A 20,647-nucleotide genomic window follows, 5' to 3' on the forward strand; every position below is an offset into this window, starting at 1 on the left:
TGTTGGTATTTTAGTATTAAATTAATTACACAAGCAACAACATTTTTTTTTAAATTAAACAATCTGGAGACTGATTTTCATCAAATTGGAAGGCTATTAAATTATATAGAAATATTTTGGTTTAGTGATTAAACTGCTATCTATACTTAATAGTTGCTAAGCATTATTCTAATGTCTAAATGATTTCTACACAAAAACAAAATTAATTTCATAATAAAAGCAGAATCAGAAAATATAAACTTGTGACAAACTATTAATTTTTATTCTCTTTATTTTGCACCATCTGTGTGCTACAACATTTGCAAATGGCATAGTAATCAAGTACACATATGGACAGGAGTATGTGCCAAAAAATTCTGTGACAAAATGAGAAGATAGAGTGAAATGATAGGTAAACAGATATGTTGATATTGTTAACATGTGGCAGGAATTCCACTAATGGTGTATTTACTAATTTTTTAGGGCTTGAGAGGGGTTGCTTATAAATTAATGACATCTTTCATTTCTTCCACTTAATAAGATTTTAATTCTGTCCCAAGATTGTAAAGAGAATGGAAATTGCACCAAAAATCTTCTATGCCTGGAAAGGACTCTTCTCTTCAAGTCTGTTAGCTGAATTAGTAATTCTATTTTACCATGCTTTGCAAGTTGCAGATTTCAGTTTAACTCTAGTCAAACTCTTCTAACATTTCTTTCTGTGGTGTCTAAGTAATGCTAACATTATTTGGCATACATATGATGGAAGGCTTTTCCCTAATCTTATTGCTGTGCATGCTACAGCCAGGTTTACATAAGTACAAAATGGTTTTTAGCCCTTCTCAGATAAGAACAGGAGGCATCAAGGAGCTATTAGACTAATACCAGTCAAAGGGGAAACAAAGCTATATTTGCTTTCAGTGTCACTCTGTCCTGAAGATTCTATCAAAGGATGGAATATCTCAAGCAATATTTCAAGACCACAAGGGACATCAGAATGTCTGCTTGTAAATGGTGACAAAAATAGAAAAGCTCGCATGTCACTACTACTCAAAAGTCAAGATGCTCACACTGTAATGGTTCACTAGCATTACAATTTTGTATCAGTACAATCAAACATTCAAATACAAGCATCCACCTCTTGTAAGAGGCATGTCAATTTGTCCTCTGATATTTAGGTTGGGAAATGGTGTTACTTGCAGGCAGCATTCAAAGTAAATCCACTGAAAGTCAGTCTAGCTTAGGCAAAAGACACAGTCCCTCATTACCTCAGAAAATAGGAGATCCAAGATAGTGCTTTCTCTGTTTGGATTTTACTGAGAGATCTGTGGATCCTTAAAAACCTCATCCAGTCCCACCAGCAGAAATACTCGTCTGCCTATGAATCTTAGGCTGGATGTCCATGTTAGCAACAACAGAAATAAAAAGAGGAATAGAAAATCCCGTTCCATTTGGCTCTCCAGTAAAACATGGACTGGAAAATCTGGACTGTATGGGTAAGAGCCCTGTCCCTAGTTCTTCCTGTGTCAATATTACTTTTGCCAAAGCATGAACGCAAGCTGCAGGATGATCATTTACAAACCTAAAAGACACTAATATCAGAATTCAAAACATTATCAGCACTTCTCTTGGAGCTATAAATAAGTTCAATGAGCACCTACAGAGTTATAACAGTGCATTTAGGCTCAAGGAAATAGTGATAGCTGCTGACTGAGTCTCATGAGACTCAGGCCCTCAATACACTCCACAAAGCTATCACAGTAGCATTCAGCACTGTTGCTGTGATGGCAGTGAGCCATAAAATCAATGCTTTCTACTACCAGAGAGAATCTTCCCCATCTTTCACTGGTGCAGCTGCTCTTGCTCCCCTCAATTTTGAAGGCAGAGAATGGGCATTTTGAAGAAAGTACTAGCAAACCATGACCCAGTCTCCAACTTATTAGACAGAGGCACTACAACAGAAGAAATTGTAAGAAATTGGAAGCTATTTTTCAGCTAATAAAGGACAGACATTAATTTTCTCTTACACATGTCAAAAAAAGAAAGGCAAACCAACAAATTTGATCCACTTCCTCTGTGATTGTCCTCTTCCTTTCTAATACCCCATTTTGCTCATGAGAAAAAACTGACAGCATAGACTCTATTTAAATGACATTCCAAAACCCACTTTCTGTTAGTCTAGCTCCTGAGAGAAACATCGGCTTTCTAGTCAAGAAAAAATCTCCTAATTAATTCAGTCCAGAGAAACACATGCTAAACAGTGTAATTTAAACCCAGGTGAAATAAATAGGAAAATCAAACCAAAGCAAAACAAGACAGACAAATGAACAAACAAACAGACAAAAAAAGCCACACAAAAAAAAACCACATTTACTGTGGTTAATAAGTTTAATTTGTGTTCTACAACACCTACAAGCTATAACCTTCTACCAGTGCTGCTGGTAGCATCAGTACAGCCAGGCATTAGACAGGTTGCAGAACCTCTGCTACTGAAAATGTGCCATGCCTGCTTATGTACATGTTCATCAATAATGTATTGTCTTCAGGACCACACAGTAAAATGGAATCTGGAAATTATGACAGCAAGATACAATCTTTAAGGAGCAAATACCTGAAGGTACGGAGAGTGTTTTTGTGTATATTGGAAAGAATTAAAACACTAGGGTTTTGTTTTTTTCCCAAACCATCATCTGGGCACAGAGAAAATAATAAAGACAGAAGAATTTAATATATTGTTTGCTTTGTGTTTTTCCTTAGTAGGCAAGTAGGAGAAAACAGGAAAAGCACTGGCAGAAGATAAAGTTATTGAAAAAAAGAGTGATCATAGAATCATAGAACACTTTGGGCAGGAAGGGGCCTTAAAAGGTCATCTAGTCCAACACCTCTGCAATAAGCAGGGACATCTTCAACTGTATCAAGTTGTTCATAATTCCATCCAATGTGACCTTGAAGGTTGCTAAGGACAGACCTTCCATCACTTTTCTGGGCAGCGTATTTCAGTGTTTCACAACCCTTTCAAAAAACTTATGTCTAGTCTGAATCATTGTATCACTGCTGCCTCTTCTAAAAAATCCCAGTCTTTCTTACAGGTTCCTTTAACTTTTGAAACACCTCAGTCAGGTCTCCCTGAAGCCTTACCTGCTGCAGACTGAATAACTTCAACATGTTAAGCCTCAGAGAGGTATTGCATCCATCTGATCTTTTTCATAGACCTGTGCTGGGGATCCTATGGCTGGATGAAACACTTCAGGTGATGCTTCAGAAAAGCAGAGTAAGAGGATCAGTTCTCTTGAACTATTGATCACACTTATTTTGATGCACCACAGGATACAATTGGCTTTCTGAACTATGAGCATATGTCGCTGCCTCATATCCATATTTTCATGCCATAATACTTCTAAGTCCTTCTTCTCAGGGCTGCTCTCAATCCTTTTGTCCTTCAGCCTGTATTGATATTGGAGGTTTGACCCAACTCGGGTATAAGACCTTGCAGTTGACTTGTTGAACTTTGGGAGGTTCACATAAGCCCACTTCTGAAGGTTGTCCAAGTCCTTTTGGATGGCATCCCATCCCTCAGATGTGCCAGTTAAACCACTCACCTTGGTGCCATCTGCAAGTTTGTTGAAAGTGTACTCACGTCCATTGCCTATGCTAGTAGTCCTGGTACAGACCTTTAATGAAACAGCTTGATTCTACTACCTTCATTATTAGATCTACTTAATCCTCTATTAAATGTTTGCATCTTTGGTTTTTGTTTGTTTGTTTGTTTTTCTTTGACTTCTAATATGTCATTTGGCAACATTCTTTCTTCTTTATGTTAACAAACACAACTTTCTTGTAAGCTTCCTCCAAACTGACTCTCTGATGATAATTTCACTGGTTTGTTTTTTTTTTCTAGCCAGAAGACTCTTGCCTGCTAACAGGTCATTTCACAGAATTGAGATAGAACTCTTGGGAGAGGTTGACTAAATACATTCTATTCATTTAAGTCAAATCGTTCATGATCCAACATATCTACAACTCTGAATAATAGACTCTAAAAAAATTGGGATTTATACATCACTCAGTGTATTGTACAAAGAAGTAGCATTTGAGACATATCATTCAGCTGCCTATTACCCTGTGTTTCTCTTCTGTTAATTTTCAGTGTAATTTCCTCCATTTAAACAATCGTAAGTACTACTTCAAAGGACTGTTCCATACCCTATTTGCCATGACCTGTTCATACGCCTTGCAATGTTAAGCCTTTATTCACCAACAGAGATTTTTTACATAATAATCCTGAACCAATAGCCTAACAGACAGGCTTACTCTATAAAATCAGTTACAAAGACTTTAGGAAGATCAACATTTCCATAAAAATCTGGTAGTTGAATTAATGTTTTATAATGTAGCATCCTTTTTAAACAGTCAGCAGGATCATGACACTGAGAAAAAGTATATGTGGAAACTTAACTCATGGACATTTTAAATTATTATTTAATTTATCAGCAAATGTCAGGGCAAGTTAGGATACAGACTTTCTTAAAATCACAGTGAAAGAAAAATTTAAAGTGTTACAGGAGATGGTAAGGTCATGGCCCACCTGTTAGCTTGTATCTTGGATTATATCATTCTACATGTCACGTTAATCATAGAATCATGGAATGGCTTAGGTTGGAAGGCACCTTAAAGATCATCTAGGTACAACCCACTGCCATAGGCAGGGACACCTCCCACTAGAACAGGTCACTCAAAACCTCATCCAGTCTAGTATTGAACACCTCCAGGGAGGGAGGTTCCACAACTTCCCTGGGCAACCTGTTCCAGTGTTTCACCACCCTCACTGTAAAAAAAATTCTTCATAACCTCTAGTTTAAATCTCTTCTTTTTCAGTTTAAACCCATTCCTGCTTGTCCTGTCATTGCAAGACTTTGCAAATAGACCCTCCCCAGACTTCCTGTAGGCTGAAGAGCCCAACTCTTATAGCCTGTCCTCACAGGAGAGGTGCTCCAGCCCTCTGATCATCTTCATGGCCCTTCTCTGGACTTGCTGCAACAGTTCAAAGTCTTTCTTGTGTTGGGGGCTCCAGAACTGTGCACAGTATTCCAGGTAGGGTTTGGCAAGAGCAGAGTAAAGGAGGAGAATCACCTCACTTGCTCTGCTGGCCACACTTCTCTCGGTGCAGCCCAGTACACAGTTGCTGCATGTGCACACTGCCTGCTCACGTTAAGTTTTTCATCAATCAAGACCCCCAGGTCCTTTTCCTCAGGGCTGCTTTCCAGCCATTCACCACCCAGCCTGGATTTGTGCTTGCGATTGCATTGTCTTGGATGCAGGACCTTGCACCTGATCTTGTTGAATGTCATGAGGTTGGCCTGGGCCCACCTCTCCAGCCTGTCCATGTCCCTCTGGATGGCACCCCTGCCCTGTAGCAAGCTGACTGTGCCACGCAGTTTGGTGTCATTGGCTAACTTTATGAAAGTACACTAGATTCCTCTGTCCATGTCACTGATAAAGGTGTTAAACAGCACTGATCCCAGAAGTGACCCCTGAAGGATGCCACTTGTCTCTGGTTTCCAGGTGAACATTGTGCCATTGATCACAACTCTCTGTGTGCAACCATCCAGCCAATTCCTTATGCAGTGAGTGGCCCACCCATCAAGTCCATATTTTTCCAGTTTGGTGACCAGGATGTCATGTGGGACAGAGTCAAACACCTTACTCAGGTCCAGGAAGATGACGTCAGTTGCCCTTCCCTTATCCACTGTTGCTGTAACTCCAAAGTAGGACCAAAATTATGCAAACAGAAAGATGAAAGAGAGAAGAAAATACAAGAATGTGAAAGACCAATAAAATAATTGGAATAAGAAAGGTATGAGTTAGTTAGAGATTAACTTTCATCAGTCAAAAAGCACAGTTTAAACGCTTACATATGAAGACTAATTTATATCTCACTGAAGTCTACAAAGGAACAATTCTTTTCAGCTTCAAAGGTCTTTGTTAATGTCACACCACAAAAGTCTGTACACTAAGGTCTTCCTTCCTGTCAGAGGAAAGCTGATCCACTAACAATGTCTGGCAGCTTTGAGATAGCGTGGGTTTCTGCATGTGCATTCTTGCTTCAGGCCAGTTTTATATTTATATGCCTTCTCCTGAAATGTTGCATTGTTACCAAACAGATTCACAGCCACACGTCTGCTGCACTAGAGGAAACAAAAAAAAAAAATAGTCTATGGTGGGGACACAGAAGAGATGTAAGATCATAAGAACCTAAACACCTCTTTAAGAAAGCTAGTATAGCATCTGCAGTCTAAATAATTTCTGAAAGGCATAGCACAAAAATAATCTCATACAGAAGGAACTCAATCTTTTCATGTTTACCTTCTTTGCCTTAATCTTCAATAGTGAGACAGATTATCTCCAGGACAACTGGTCTCCTGAGCTGGCAGATGGAGCCAGGTACCAGTATCATTCCCCTGTCGTCCAGAAGGAAGAGTAAGCAATCTACGGAACCACTTGGATTCTCACAAGTCCATGGGACCAGATGAGATTCATCCTAGGGTACTGAGAGAGCAGGCACATGAGGTGGCCAAGCCATTCTCCATCATTTGTCAGCAGTCCTGGATCACTGGAGAAGTCTCCAGAGACTGGAAGCTGCCAATGTGATACCCCTCCACAAGAAAGGCTAGAAGGAGGAACCAGGAAATTACAGACCTGCCAGCCTGACCTCATTGCCAGGCAAGGTGATGGAATAGGTCACCTTGAGTGCCATCACAAAGCACCTACAGGGTGGCCAAGGGACCAGACCCAGCCAGCATGAGTTTAGGAAGGGCAGGTCCTGCCTGACCAACCTGATCTACTTTTCTCCTTTTATGATTAAGTTACCCACCTGATGAATGTGGGGAAGGCTGTGAATGTAGTCTACTTGGACTTCTGCAAGGCTCTCCTGGAGTCCTGAATATCCCAAATTCCTCTCAAACCGTGGTTTGAGTGGGAGGGGAAAGGCACAAAAAACCTGTTTCACCTCTGCCCTGTAGGCTTGAAAGGAGGGGAGCAAAGGTTCCTTCCATCACGAAGGGTGGCCCGTGTGGATGCCTGTGCTGAAACCAGGCTGGTGATTGGCTGTGTGCTTCACACCTAAGAAATGGTAAATCAACTCTTTATTTAGGAAAGGGGTAAATATTGAGGTGCTTCCTGTCTTGGCATTCTCCCCCATCTGTATAGTTCCTGCAGAGAGAGTCCTCCTGTGAAGGACAAGCTCCTGAGGGACTGGACTGTCCCTGGTTAGAATGGCTCCCCACCATAAGCACCCCTTTTGTGCAAGCTTAATAGGCTTAATGAGCCTCAGATATCCTTTTGAAAGAGAGAGAGCTGACAAGCATCTGCATTGCCCTTTCTCTCAGACAGCCTAGCTCACTTTACGAGTAAAACTTTCTGCTCAGCCTGATTAATAGTGGGAAAAGCTGCGCTTATAGTTTAGCTTTTTCCATTTCATGACTTCTAAAATAGCCAAATTTATCTATAGTATCCTTATAAGATATTTTCAATCAAATTGAGTCTGCTAATTAAACTAAATTAATTTCTGTATTTAGTTTTGGGGGTGGGGTTTCAGGAAAATAATTTCATTCTACTTTTATATATATTCCTGATTCAGCCATGTTAATTCCCTGTCTCCACAACATTAATGGTGCAGCAAATAGCGTAGTTCAATAGTAGAATTTCTTTACAACAGAGGATGCATAATCACAGGACTTGATTTCATTTGGGCTCAGCAAAATTTTAAAAATCATAGAGAAATTAACTGAGAATTCTGACCCTGTGATTACTGAGTCTACAACAGAGTTTTTCACTGTTGTTTTGGGTTCAGTGGTGGCTCAGGCTCAGGTTGAATTCAAAAATTATGAGTAAAGAATACAGACCTTGGAAAAGGATTTATTAGAGGAAAAGGCAAGGAGTCAGAATATTTGGGAAAACATGCTAGCACAAACTAAGAGCCTTGCAGAGGCATTGAGAAGCTAGGTGAAAGAAAGACTCATGATTACTTCACATGCCCGTTCATCAACCCCCCTCTATATATATGAATTAAGCGATGTGGAAGTGCAGAAACTGGGGAGAAAAGCAGAAAATGTCCCAAGGGACAATTTGAGAGAAGGGAATCCTGCAAAATCAGACAGAAGAGACATTGCTATTGATTCAGAGAACGCTGCTGGGCCTGTCCCTGTGGTGCGAAAAGCTAAAAAATTGCACAGAAAGCCCAAGTTCCAGACGGATTCCCCTGTAGTGAGTAGGGAACAGAGCTCTGGTGAGGAGGATGCCGTGGGGCAAAAAAGCATGCTGCCTGTCACAAAGACTCAAATCTCAGACATTAAGAGCAGAAAATGTGGCAGTGCCACAAATCAAATATGCGAGAGAGCCAGGGGACTCAGTAGCAGAATATTTCTATAGGGTCTCTCAAGTTGGCAGGGATAAAGTCCTCTTAGACCACAAAGAAGCAGCTGGAGATTGGGGGGATGATGTGTTTCTGACACATGAGCCTGTGGGTATGCACAGCCTCAAGGGCCGTATAGCTTATCGGGGAAGTGGTTTTTGTCCAGCTTACAGGGGGGAGCCAATGGGACTAAACGTCACCAGCTCTTCTGCAGACTTGCCTGTATACAGGCAATATATGATAAAGGAAAATGTGATTTCCCCTTAAACACTTCTGTAGATACAGAGAGGCTACATCCTCTGATGCAGGGCTTGTCAGAGAGCCGTCAGGTCTGAGCGATGAAAAACAGAAACAATTCAAAGGGCAGTCATAGGAAATGCACAGGAACATATGATGATATGAGCTGAACTTTTAATGGACTCAAATGCTCACAGACTCCAGTTCGGGTTTGGTTCTCCCAAAGAAAGAAATTCTGGGGAGAGATGGTCTGGTGCTTCTCCCACAGGAAAATCCATGACCATGTGCAGACAGGTCCGGTTGGAAAAGAACTCCCCTAGAGGAACAGATCTTACAAGCTTCTCCCTTGGGAGATGTACAGGAAAGAACCAACACAAACAGAGCAATTGGAGATCCAGACAGATAAACTCTCTGAGAGATAGGTGGTACAGACAAACCCTATCTCTAAGAATATCAAAACCCATCTTGAAACAGTTAGCAAATTGGCAGATGAAAAATTTAGTACCATGTGTTCAAAATATGTCTGATAAGCCCAGACAGTCATGAGAAACCCAGGGTCAGTGACTCACCCAGTGGTGACTCCCATAGTGAACGTGGCACACCCAGAAGCAGCAGCCTGGCCACAGTTGTTTCTACAGCATCTCAGGGCAGGACGGATAACCCTTATGTTCCCAATGGAAGACAAAAAACTAAATGAGGCAGTGGATGCATCAGGCCTCTGTCACTGCTTTGTTAATGTCTGCCAGTGGTCTGTCAATGATGAGCCTTTTATCTTAATCCTGACTGGACTCATCCCCCCATACTTTATAAATCACCCAGACTAGACTCAGCTGGCTCTGGGAATATAAATAAGTTATTTATTTACAGCTAGCACAATATACAAGCAGATATTTACAGCATATACAGTTATATACAGAAATATACAAGGTAAAAGGTAATACAGAAACACAACTCCCCTCCCAGAAACCTGAGTCCCCAGAAGGGGCTCTCAACCACCCCTTCACCTTTCCCCTACCCCTCTCAACCTTACCCCAGTCCCAAGAAAGAATTGAGGCTCGGACAGAGGTTAAGAAAGTAAAGTGGGTTAGGCCAAATGGAAGGTGAGGTTAGGGAGTAAGATGTTGCTCAGTCAGCAGCCCAAGTGACAGTGAGAGAAAATGGTGAGAGTGTTATCTAATGTTTTCATTTCTTCTTAGTGAGACTCTGAGGGAAGTAGACATCACCATTGTTTTCCTTTCACAGCCTGTAATCTACTTCTTCTCACCAAAACATTCTAGCCAGCTTCAAACTAGCACAAATTTCTAATTGTCACAGGTGCTCAAATTAGTGTCCTAAATTCAGAATTGGCAAAGATCCTGGAAATACAGCCATCCTGTAAAAGAATAAAAATACTACGTGTTACAAGGGCACCTAATATCTGCTATCTAGTTAAAACAAGGATATGGCTCCCAGGAGACAAACACAGCACCTTGGTGGAAGTTGCCTTAAGTCCCTACTCAGGGAATATATTGGGTTTTGATGTGCTGGCTGGAAAAAGATGTCATTTTCCAAATGGCTCTCTTTGGAGCTTCGGCACCTATGGTGTGGAGTCAAGGAGGGTGAGAACAGCCCATGTAAACACCTTGCAGATGGCTCCAACATTACCCCAAGCTGGCATCACCTATGTATCCCAATACACCTTACGTGCAACAGCCAGGCAAGGCATCTCGGAGGTGATCACCGACTTGGAGAGGAGACAAATAATCTGTAGGACTCACTCTCCACACAATTCCACAGGCTGGACAGTTCAAAAAATGGATGGGCATTGGAGGCTTACTATAGGCTGTAGGAAGCTGAATGCTAATACTCCTCCCCTCACAGCTGCAGTGCCTAGCATAACCTCAGTGGTCATAACCATTCAGGGTGCATCCCATTCGTGAATGGCTGCCCTGCCCTGGATAGCCAAGACATGTTTTTCATAATTCCACTGAGGGAGGAGGATAAGCCTCTGTTTTTATCTGGCAGGGGATTCAGTACACCTTTAATGGTTTACCCAAGGGATACAAGCATTCTCCTACAATCACCCACAATGCACTGGCAGGACTTCTGGACACCATCAAGGTCCCAGAAGGCATTGGCATTTATCAATATAGAGATGACATATTGGTGGGCAGGGACAACAAAGACCAGGTGGGCTCAGCAGCAAAAGCCATCTGGAATACTACCCCTATTTGAAGATATACATATATGTATTAAATATTTCCTTACAGATCTGTTTCTACCCAGTTCTGCCTAATTCTTCCCATAACATTCACTCTAAATTCCTTCTGTACTCATGCTTCTGCACAGGATTCACTTTTTAGGTGTAACAGGAAATAAACAAGTTCTCAGACTCAGATTGTTTTTCTTTTCACTAAGAAAGAGTTCTGTGGTGGTTTGTCTGTTACTCACACCCCCACACTTTAGAAGGTACCCCAGCTAACTCAGTCGGACTCTGGGAATATAAATGAAGCTATTTATTTACAGCTAGCACAATATACAAGGAGATATTTACAGTATATACAGTTATATCAGAAATATACAAGTTAAAAGTAATACAGAAACACAACTCCCCTCCCAGAAACCTGAGTCCCCAGGAGGGGCTCTCAATCACCCCTGCACCTTCCCCCTGCCCCTCTCAACCTTACCTCAGTTCTAAGGAAGAATAGAGATTCAGCCAAGAGGTTAAGAAGCAAGGTTAGTGGCAGTGAGGTTAGGGAGATGCAGCTCCGTCCAAGCCCAGCCAGAAAGAGATGACAAAATGGCGAAAGTGTTATCTAATGTTTACTTTCTTCTTGTTCAGCAAGACTCTGAGGGAAGGAGACATCACCATTGTTTTCTTTTCACAGCCTATCATCTAGTTCTTTTCACTAAAACATTCTAGCCTGCTTCAAACTAGCACAAGTTCATTGTATAAAAAACTCTGCATGAGTTAATCATACTCAGATTGTCACAGTTAAATTTTCAACAGAGGAAAATATTTTTTTTTTCTCCTGAACTCATATTTCATAGCATATTTTTTTCTACTCTTCAAGACAACCTTTTCCATAATTGTAAATAATCTTCCAGTAATACTAGGGACAGTATACCATGGTAGCAAATAAGCTTTGTTTTCAGTGTTGTACTTCGCTGCAACTATGCCATACACATTGATTCTTGAAAGTACAACACAGTGAAATCTGCCAAAAGCTCAGTATTTGCACTTCCATGAACACTTCTAACATTCATTGTGAACTGGAATTCAAAGACTAAAATGACCCAAAATTTATCTCAACAACAAAAAAATTAAAGTTATTTTTCATATTTATGCTCATCTTTTTAATGTTGTGTCTTACTAAACTAGATTTTGCATTTGAACTTGTGACATTTTCCTTTCTTAAAGTAGTAATGATAATCTATGTAACTAGTGGCAATCACAGCAATTAATCTGAATAACTTTTATGTGTAGCTGAGGAAATGGAAAATTTCCCCTAATATCATACATCCTTAGCCCTAATACCTATAAATTTTAAAATAAAACAATTACAACACCTTCGCTATCTCATTCTGTGTGCCCCTGTGCACAGATAATGTATCATGGAACAGGCTTCACACCTCTAATGTGGTGTGCTGTTGATCCACAGCAGACTCCCTCCCAGATCATCAGATTTCTTCTAGCATGGGCTAGAGATACCCCTGAATTCTTTCCAGCATAACTGGGGGAACCCAGGCAGAATTAGAATTAGAATTATATCAGCTAAAATGCCTCTTATACCCTCTTAAAGTACATGAAAGCATGACACAAAGAGACTTGTAATCAGATTCAGAGGAAAAGTGATAAAGTCAAACTCATGATTCATCCAACAGAGTTTCTCTCTACAGGTAATAAATGAGGTATTTCTAGAGAAACTGAATATTTTCACAGTAGATCAGGCTCATGCAGCAGAAACTGGTTTTATAATTGTGACACACTGAGTGAAATTCAGTGATTCAGTGTTTAGCGATTTTCATTTCCACCTCAGTGATATTGTGCTGTAATATTGGCCAACAAATCTTATAGTATAAGCTATGTAGCAACTCTTGCTAGCTACATGGTTTTATTTCCTTACACTACCTGTGATTCTTTAGCTGTATTTCTTGTACAGACATGGATCTTATAATAAACACAGTAATTTCCATTACTTTAAAAAAATTGCATTAAATTTGGAACTAAACTCCCCATACCAGCAAAAGAGTGAGAGAAAAATACATTGCTATCATTTTCTAAGCAGAAACCAGCAAACTAGCAAAAAAAAAAAAAAAAATCTAAACAAATCAACCGACCAAATAAAAATGTCAAACAAACCAATCAACTAACCAAACAAAAATCTGCAACAAACAGATAAACAACAAAGGGGAAAACCAAACACAAGCAGACAAGGTGGGTTTTTTTTGCCCCTAACTAGGAATTGTTGAAATTGTTGATTAACAGGGTCTCCCAAAATGTTAGTGTGACTTGAAATTAGCCATGGTAAAGTTCATATGTATTTCAAGAGGAACCAAAACTGTAAAGTTTCATAATACTACTAATACTTTATGACTATTTGGAAGTAAGGTCAAGAATCCCACCTTTAGTAAAATGCATGCCCTGTTTGCCGGGATGGGATCAGTAAGCAGTCCACGCACACAGAATGACAAGTAGTAGTCTACCTTAAGAAACAAAGTAAGCAATTGAAAGACAGTATAGCATAGGCAAGTTGCATTTTCATTTTATCTGTTTATGCTATTTGCCCAGCAGAGGGGCTAAAATTCCTTCTGCTCTAAGGCAGAGGCAACTTATATTACAGAAGAATTAAAACTTTACTTATAAGTGTTGCTATTAATTACTGATCACCCTCTGGGGTTGTGTCACAGCCTGTGCCCAATGTCTGGACTTCAGGGGATCTTTGCCCATGGACCCTGGGATGCTGGAATCTTCCCAGCTTGAGGGGAAATGATATATCTTCCCAGTCTCTGGGGTGTTAGGGTTTTCTAGCCTTTGTTCTCCTGCCAAGATTATCAGCTTGGCAGGATTCCAGGAACAGGAGAAGAATATCTGTGCTAGCTCTGGCACGATTCCTTCACACAGGTTCAGGCTGTGTGTATGTGAGTGTGCAGACAGTTCAGAAGTCTGCTTCCTGGTTCTCTCCAGGCAGTACACAGCGGGCATGCAAAGTGTGCTAGGCTGCTGGGAGACTGAGCTCCGTAGATCAATGCAAGATGGCTTGCAGATATGCACAGCTGGTGCTGGTTTAGGAGGCTATCGGCTCCTTATATATATATTATGTGCAGGCTTAAATGAGCTCTGCATCTAAAGCATGCAGACAGGTAAGCTGCGATTGAGATCAATGAATGAGGTCTGTGCCTCAGAGAGCATCAGAGCTATGCAATGGCTTCTGAGCATGTGAGTATGAGTGGCTGAGCGCTTCAGGTGAAGGTCAGAACTGTGCCTGATTCTTGCAGGTGGGTCAGAGAGCTGAGCTGCGCTGAAGGCAGGGTCAGAGAGCTGAGCTGAACTGAACTGAACTGAGCTGAACACGTGGTTCTCTTGTGCTCCCCTCTTTATAGACTGTGGGCTGAGATTAATGGGCCCTTTGGCCACCAGAGTGACCAATCAGGTTGGCAGTAAGCCAAGCTTTACCATAGTAGGCAGGAGGCTCTTGCCTGGATTCTCCCAAATATGGGGATCACACAGGCTTGCCCCAGGGATACACGAGTTGTGTATGTATGTGTGTTACACAACTTGTTTACACTCAGGGGTCCTGGTAGAAAAAACATGTCCAGGCATGTAGGGGCATAAAGAAGCCTCTGTTTGGGCCTACAAGCCCTCCACGACACTCATTTACCATTGCCTTAGACAAAACTAGCTACATTCCCAGGTCCACCTCTGGCAAACTGAGATACATTACATGAGATCACACCTACAACAGTGCATCTTAATGGCATAATCAAAATTACTTCACAAGGCATTTGCCAAAAACTGGTCACTTTGAAGAGGAAGAGAATCATCAAACACATTAACTGGCCATGGTCAAATTACAGAGAGACTTTTGCAGCAGCTAATAGAAAAAGAGGTCTAGGAGCAGTAGATGGTATTGCAATAATGGATGGGATCTTGGTGCAGAAATTAATGCAAAGTGCAGTGTGATGCAACTCAAGTCACCTGGGCATCTCCCAGCCTCTGCTGACAAGAATATTTTAATGCTTTTCATGTGAAAACATTTGAAACATTCTTGATGTTAAACATTAATGTCTATTATTAAGTAATTACTCTTGGAAAAGGAAGGCAAGCTAATTACAATTTTTTAAAAGCTTTTTTTAAAAATCCCCTTTATAAATAACTTGGGATATTATTTCATGAAGTCATACAGTTGATATTCTGTGTATTGTGAGCCTGGATAGTTCCTGAAGCAAGGAAAATGAGGATATAATAAAAAGTGACTGAAAGCAGTTTCAAAAAATATTTGGCTTGAGCCAGTAAGACTGAAAGATCATTCATGGAGAGATGTGTCCCTTAACTTTGGGTTCACTAAGTGTCTTATAAGAAGAGAAATAGAAAATTTCTTTGTAAATTTGCAGTTCCTGCTAGATCATGCAGGTAGAGACAAATCCCAACAGTATCACACCCAGCTCTGAAAGCCACAGGACTATGTTATTCCAGATAAATACACACTAAAACATTTTACCAAAGCTATGTGCCTCCCACATAAAAGCCATTCCATCTATCATGTGTCATGTTCACTCGGAACCAGCATGTAGCATTTTCCCTTGGTATATGAGATTCAAAATGCACCTGACTCTCCATGCACATGTAGATGTACTCATTGATTTAAAATAGTAAGTAAGTAAAGGAATTTATGTAAAAGCTAGAGCTGGTAGATCATTATGATTTTTTTTTTTTCCGTTGGTTGGTTACTTTGTGGCTTTGTTTTGGGTTTTGGTTTTATTGTTGTTGGGTTGGAGGTTTTTTTGTTTGCTTGCTTGCTTTGTTGTTTTTTTTTTCAGTCTTTTCTAAATAAAAGAAAGCTTAGATCTCAGCTTTTGATCTTGTGGCCTCAATAGTGCAAAAAAATCTTACAGCTTAGTTGTTAAGTCTAATGTAACCAAAGTAAATTGTAAACAGAGAGGTTATGCAACAATATCTCATTCTACACTAGTACTGTAGAACTAATGGAATAATGAGAACACAGTTTCTATGGACATAATCTAAATTTAAATGTATTGAATAGTCTCAGCCAACAGCCGTCAACAACAAACACCAAAAACTTGCAGTACAGGCAGAATTTCAGGTTGCAGCTCTGACATAGAAATCAGAAGAAAAAAATCTAACACCAGACATTTCTCTGAAATCTCATGTCAATACTTAAGCATATTGAATCTGAAATATTCTGTTAAATTTGATCCAACAATAGACCAGAAATGCCCTGATATCTGATTACCTTGAGGTACATTGAGTTTGCTCAAGCATTCCATTTTACCTCTGTGCCAGCACACGTCTCTTAAAAAAAAAAAAAAAAAAAAAAAAAAAAGCAACAGACAAAAAAAGCATCAGCTGAAAAAAAAAATTACATGTAATGAATTATGTAGAAATGATAAACTTTTTACAGAGATAAAATTTTAAATTCCATATTATTTCAGTGTTTTCCTGTAATTATGCTACAAAATATTAATGTTATATAACACTGTGCTTTTAAGAAGTCCTCGTGTGACAGTGTTTCAAGGTCTGAATATGCAGAAAAACATTTAGCTAAAGAAAGCTTAAAGTGCCATTATACCTTGAATGTGAAAGTATTTTTACCTTCTTCTCTACTGTATCACTGATACCAGAGATACCATTCCATAGGTCTCATTCACCTGATTCTGTACAGAACTCAGAATATTGCTGATGTATCAACAATATTGTTTCTGACTAAGATGGGCTCACTCCTTTGAAGTAAGATGTGTTTAATTTGTGGGTACCATTAAAACAACTAAGTGATGTCTTCGAGAAAATGCTTCCAAACTTCATCTTGGTGTATTTCCATGGAAACCAAAAATCCCCCTGGTCTCCAGACTATGAGAATACCTATCTGCGAAGACCTTTATGAAGGGCTATTACTCATTTCAGAAACCTCTTGTGGGATTCTTGCATTTTAAACAGATTTTATTCAGCCAACAATGATGCTATTCAGGTAACCAAAAAAAAAAAAGAACATTTTCAAAGTCTGCAAACTCTTGTTATTGAAACATGTTACTTTCTGAAAGAATTTTGAGATCTAGACTACATCATTATTGTAATTATTTATTAAACACTGCCATTATATCAGTTCCAAGCAAGTCTCAAACTGAATTGATTTTGCTCTCATTTTGCAGTCTAGGCCTTCAGTACCATAATTAGTATATGCGACATTATTAAGACAGTACCTACAGTGGTAGAAGCATTGTGGAAACTATTTCTAACAGCTTTTTTCGCACAGTCAGCATCTTTCAAATGACTTTAAAATAAAGCTCTTAGCCAATCTCACAAACGAGTAGAGTTCAACCTCCTTTCTTTGCCTGAGTTTTGGGGTAATTTTATATACTTACTCAACTTTTCAAAAATTGAAGATGCAGTCAAGTTCCAATTTGCTATTTTCATGTTAATGTGATTTAACTATTATGCAAAAAGAAAGCAAAGAGACATTTACTGATTGCAAGGGAGACATTTCTGGAGGGCTACAACAATCTGAGCTATCCATACAGGAAGCAAAATGAAACTCAAAGATATATCCTGTACTAGAATTAAAGTACTTTTTGGGATTATGCCTCTTTCAGGACCTAGACTTTCTTCTTTCTAGTATACACAACTACTAGAGGCTTGGTCAATATGCTTATTCTATGGAGACTCCTTAAAATGTAGTATTTTGAAATAATGTAGCATTTCAATAAGCACTTTTTTGAGGGGAAGAACATCTTCTGAAAAACAATGAACTACAAAATAATCATCCAGTGAAACAAGTTGGAGAATGTATTCCCCTACTCACTCTTTCTGAGTCTCTGAAAACCAAGTCACTTAAATTCTCCTAAGACATTAGCAATCAAAGGACAGCTGTAGAAGTACATAATATTTTGTGCAATACCTGTGCTAACTGGGGGCTGATTGTAATATTTAAATGAGAGAAATTAGATCATTAGTTGTGGAAAGAAAACAATGATGATGTTTATATCATTCATTGGTTTGCTAAGAGGGATAAGAAGTCAAAACATAAGCAAAGATTCTTTCACTTTGTCCTGAGATGTTATCCTGTTCTTTTCTATGTCTGGTCTTTGTCATTAGATCTAATGACTTCCTATTAATCCAAATCTGTTTTGATATCTCACCTCTAATCTCAGCAGATAACACATAAGCTTTGCTGGCTGCTGTTGGCTTCTACTTTGTTTATTTGTCTGAAACAGAGGGAGAAGGGAACAGAGCGGGGGTGGGGGGTATCTTTTAGCCCTTCTAAGCAGTTTTCATTGTCCGGGAGGGAATTTGGATTTCTGCATTATTTCTAACTTCTATACAACTGTAAAAACTTGTAAATATGTGCATATATTGTGGATATATGCTTGTATATTTTTGCCATGCTGTAAATATAGCATCATCTTACTTCCAAACCATCTAAGTTAGTCTGGGAAATTTCAAATAGTGGAGGGGGATAGTTCCTAATCCATCACAATACCTTACTATTTATGAGGAGTATATGAATTCCAAAAATAACAATTATAGGGGTATACACATTACTAGTGACCTGTTAGAAAGATTACTTTTCTCTATTAAACAGCTAGATGGTCAGGTAAATAAGGTCCCAAGAAAAATAGCAGACAAAACTTAAAAGCAGAAAAAACACCAAACCTCACTTTTTAGTAATTATTCTGTAACTATCCTTCTCAAGAACTTGAAGTATTTTTGGTTCATTGTTTTTTGTTTTGTTCGGTTTGGTGGTTTTTTTTTTTTTGTTTGGGTTGGGTTGCGATTTTTGGTTTGTTGTTTTGTTGTTCTTTTTTTAATTTTTTTTGTTAATGAGAGGATTGTCTGCAATATAAAAACAACTCTAAAGAGAAGGTTTTTGTTTTATATCTACCTGTCTTAGGTACACTCATGCTTGGCGTATACCACAGGGTGGTGGGACACCAGGAGCTAAAAGATATTTTATATATCCACTCTCCCAGTACACTGCTGGAGGTAAGTATCTGTCAGTCCAGGGAGGGGTATAATTCAAATTCCTCCAATGTATTGCTTCATAATTTCTCCTACAAAATGTCTTCTGCTTTTCTTCATTATGGAGGAATGATACTTAGCTTACGTTAAAGTGTGACTGTAGTTACATTCCTGTAGTATTGAGAACAGTTGGCACAAAGACATGTATATTTCTTGTTTGTTTAGCTATTTCTACCAAAATCAGGTTTCTGTCACTTTGTAAAAGCTCACATTTCAATAGAATAGCTCTACCATTGCACTGCCCATCACAATTAATAATAAAGTAGACAAACAAGTAAAAAAATCCTGCAATGTCTTTACTTTTTGTTGGCCTTAACATGCATTTGCCATCTTTTCACCCTTGGCTGTATTGCCTTATTGCACTTGTTCATATCACTTACTTTCATGACCAAAATCAGAGTTTTCTGTTATGAAACACAAATCTTCATATAAATTATACACTAGCATTTTAGATCATTTAGGGTCAAAGTCCCATTATAAAGAAACCATTTGTGATGGAATAACATTTTTTTCTACCAAAAAAAAAAAAAAAAAAAAAAAAAAGAGAGAGAGAGAAATCAGCTTGTAGGTATTTTCTTTTTTAAGATATCTTACCGTGTTCCATTTAGTAGTGTCATGGTTTTTAAAGATAGCCAACAGAAATGAAGCTCCCAAATTAAATTGGAGGGAAAATACAGAATTATATACAGAAAAGACATTACAAAGCAGCTACTGCATCCCTGGCAAACCCCCTTGAATTTTTCCCCAACCCAAATCTAAATCCGCGCCCCCCCCCCCAACGCCTCCATTATCCAAGAGGCCTAGGCACAAGCCTCTGGAGGCCCCACAATAGACCTACTGCTTACATGTTTTTCCCGATAAAGTGGCTCCCACCAGACACAGGGCAGGAGGAGGAGGAAAGGAGATGGAGCTGGTCTTGTTGTGAGTTTATAAAGAGATAGCAGAATTATGGGATTGAGTAACAATCTTCTAGTCCCCAGAAGATTTTTTAACCCTATAGTCTCAACCTGGTACAAGTAGGTATCTAAATACTCCTGTAAAGATCATGCATAACAGAGTTAATAGGCAGTACCTCCTGACATGACTTACATAGGGTGTCACATAAGAAATAAAATCTTGTTACTACCTCTACTCTCCAGCCCATCCACTGGAAAAAGTTCTGCTTGCCTGAAGATAGTAAACATTTCTGTCTTCTGAAAGATCAGAATTCAACTTCTGACTACACAAATATGGAAATAGTCTTAGATTTTTGTTTGGATAAGTCTAGACAGGTTTTCTTAAGTCCTACAGTAATATATAGAAAAGGATTTTTTTTTTTTTTTTGTCAGTATTTAAGAACCTGCTCATACACTTTGTCAGCTTGCACAAGAGAAAACACATATAAGATCCTTTTGTTGTTGAAATTGTTGATCCCCTGTTTCAGGTGGCCATTTGTGACAAATGATAAGGTACAAACCCTGTGACTGCTCTACAAAAGAATTCCAGAATAACAGAATTGCTGAACAGAATAGCTGTTATTACAAGATAGAATAGAATCTCAGAATATCAGACTCTCTGAATTCCTTATTGCCCAATGTAGCTTATTTTTATTGTGTATTTGTGGTGGTAGGTTTGATGTGGCAAACATGGGTTTATCCATGCCCAGACATGTTTGCCTGCCCCCACCTCCTTCTGTGCTGGAGATGCAACCTTGGGAGGGGAGGGCGAAAGCCCTGGCTTTGCCTAATATGGTGAGGCCTGACAAAGTGCCATTCCTATTGGCTAATTGATGTCCAGTGCCCCACTAGTCA

The sequence above is a fragment of the Pogoniulus pusillus genome, chromosome Z (genome assembly GCF_015220805.1).
Source record: "Pogoniulus pusillus isolate bPogPus1 chromosome Z, bPogPus1.pri, whole genome shotgun sequence".
NCBI lineage: Eukaryota > Metazoa > Chordata > Aves > Piciformes > Lybiidae > Pogoniulus > Pogoniulus pusillus.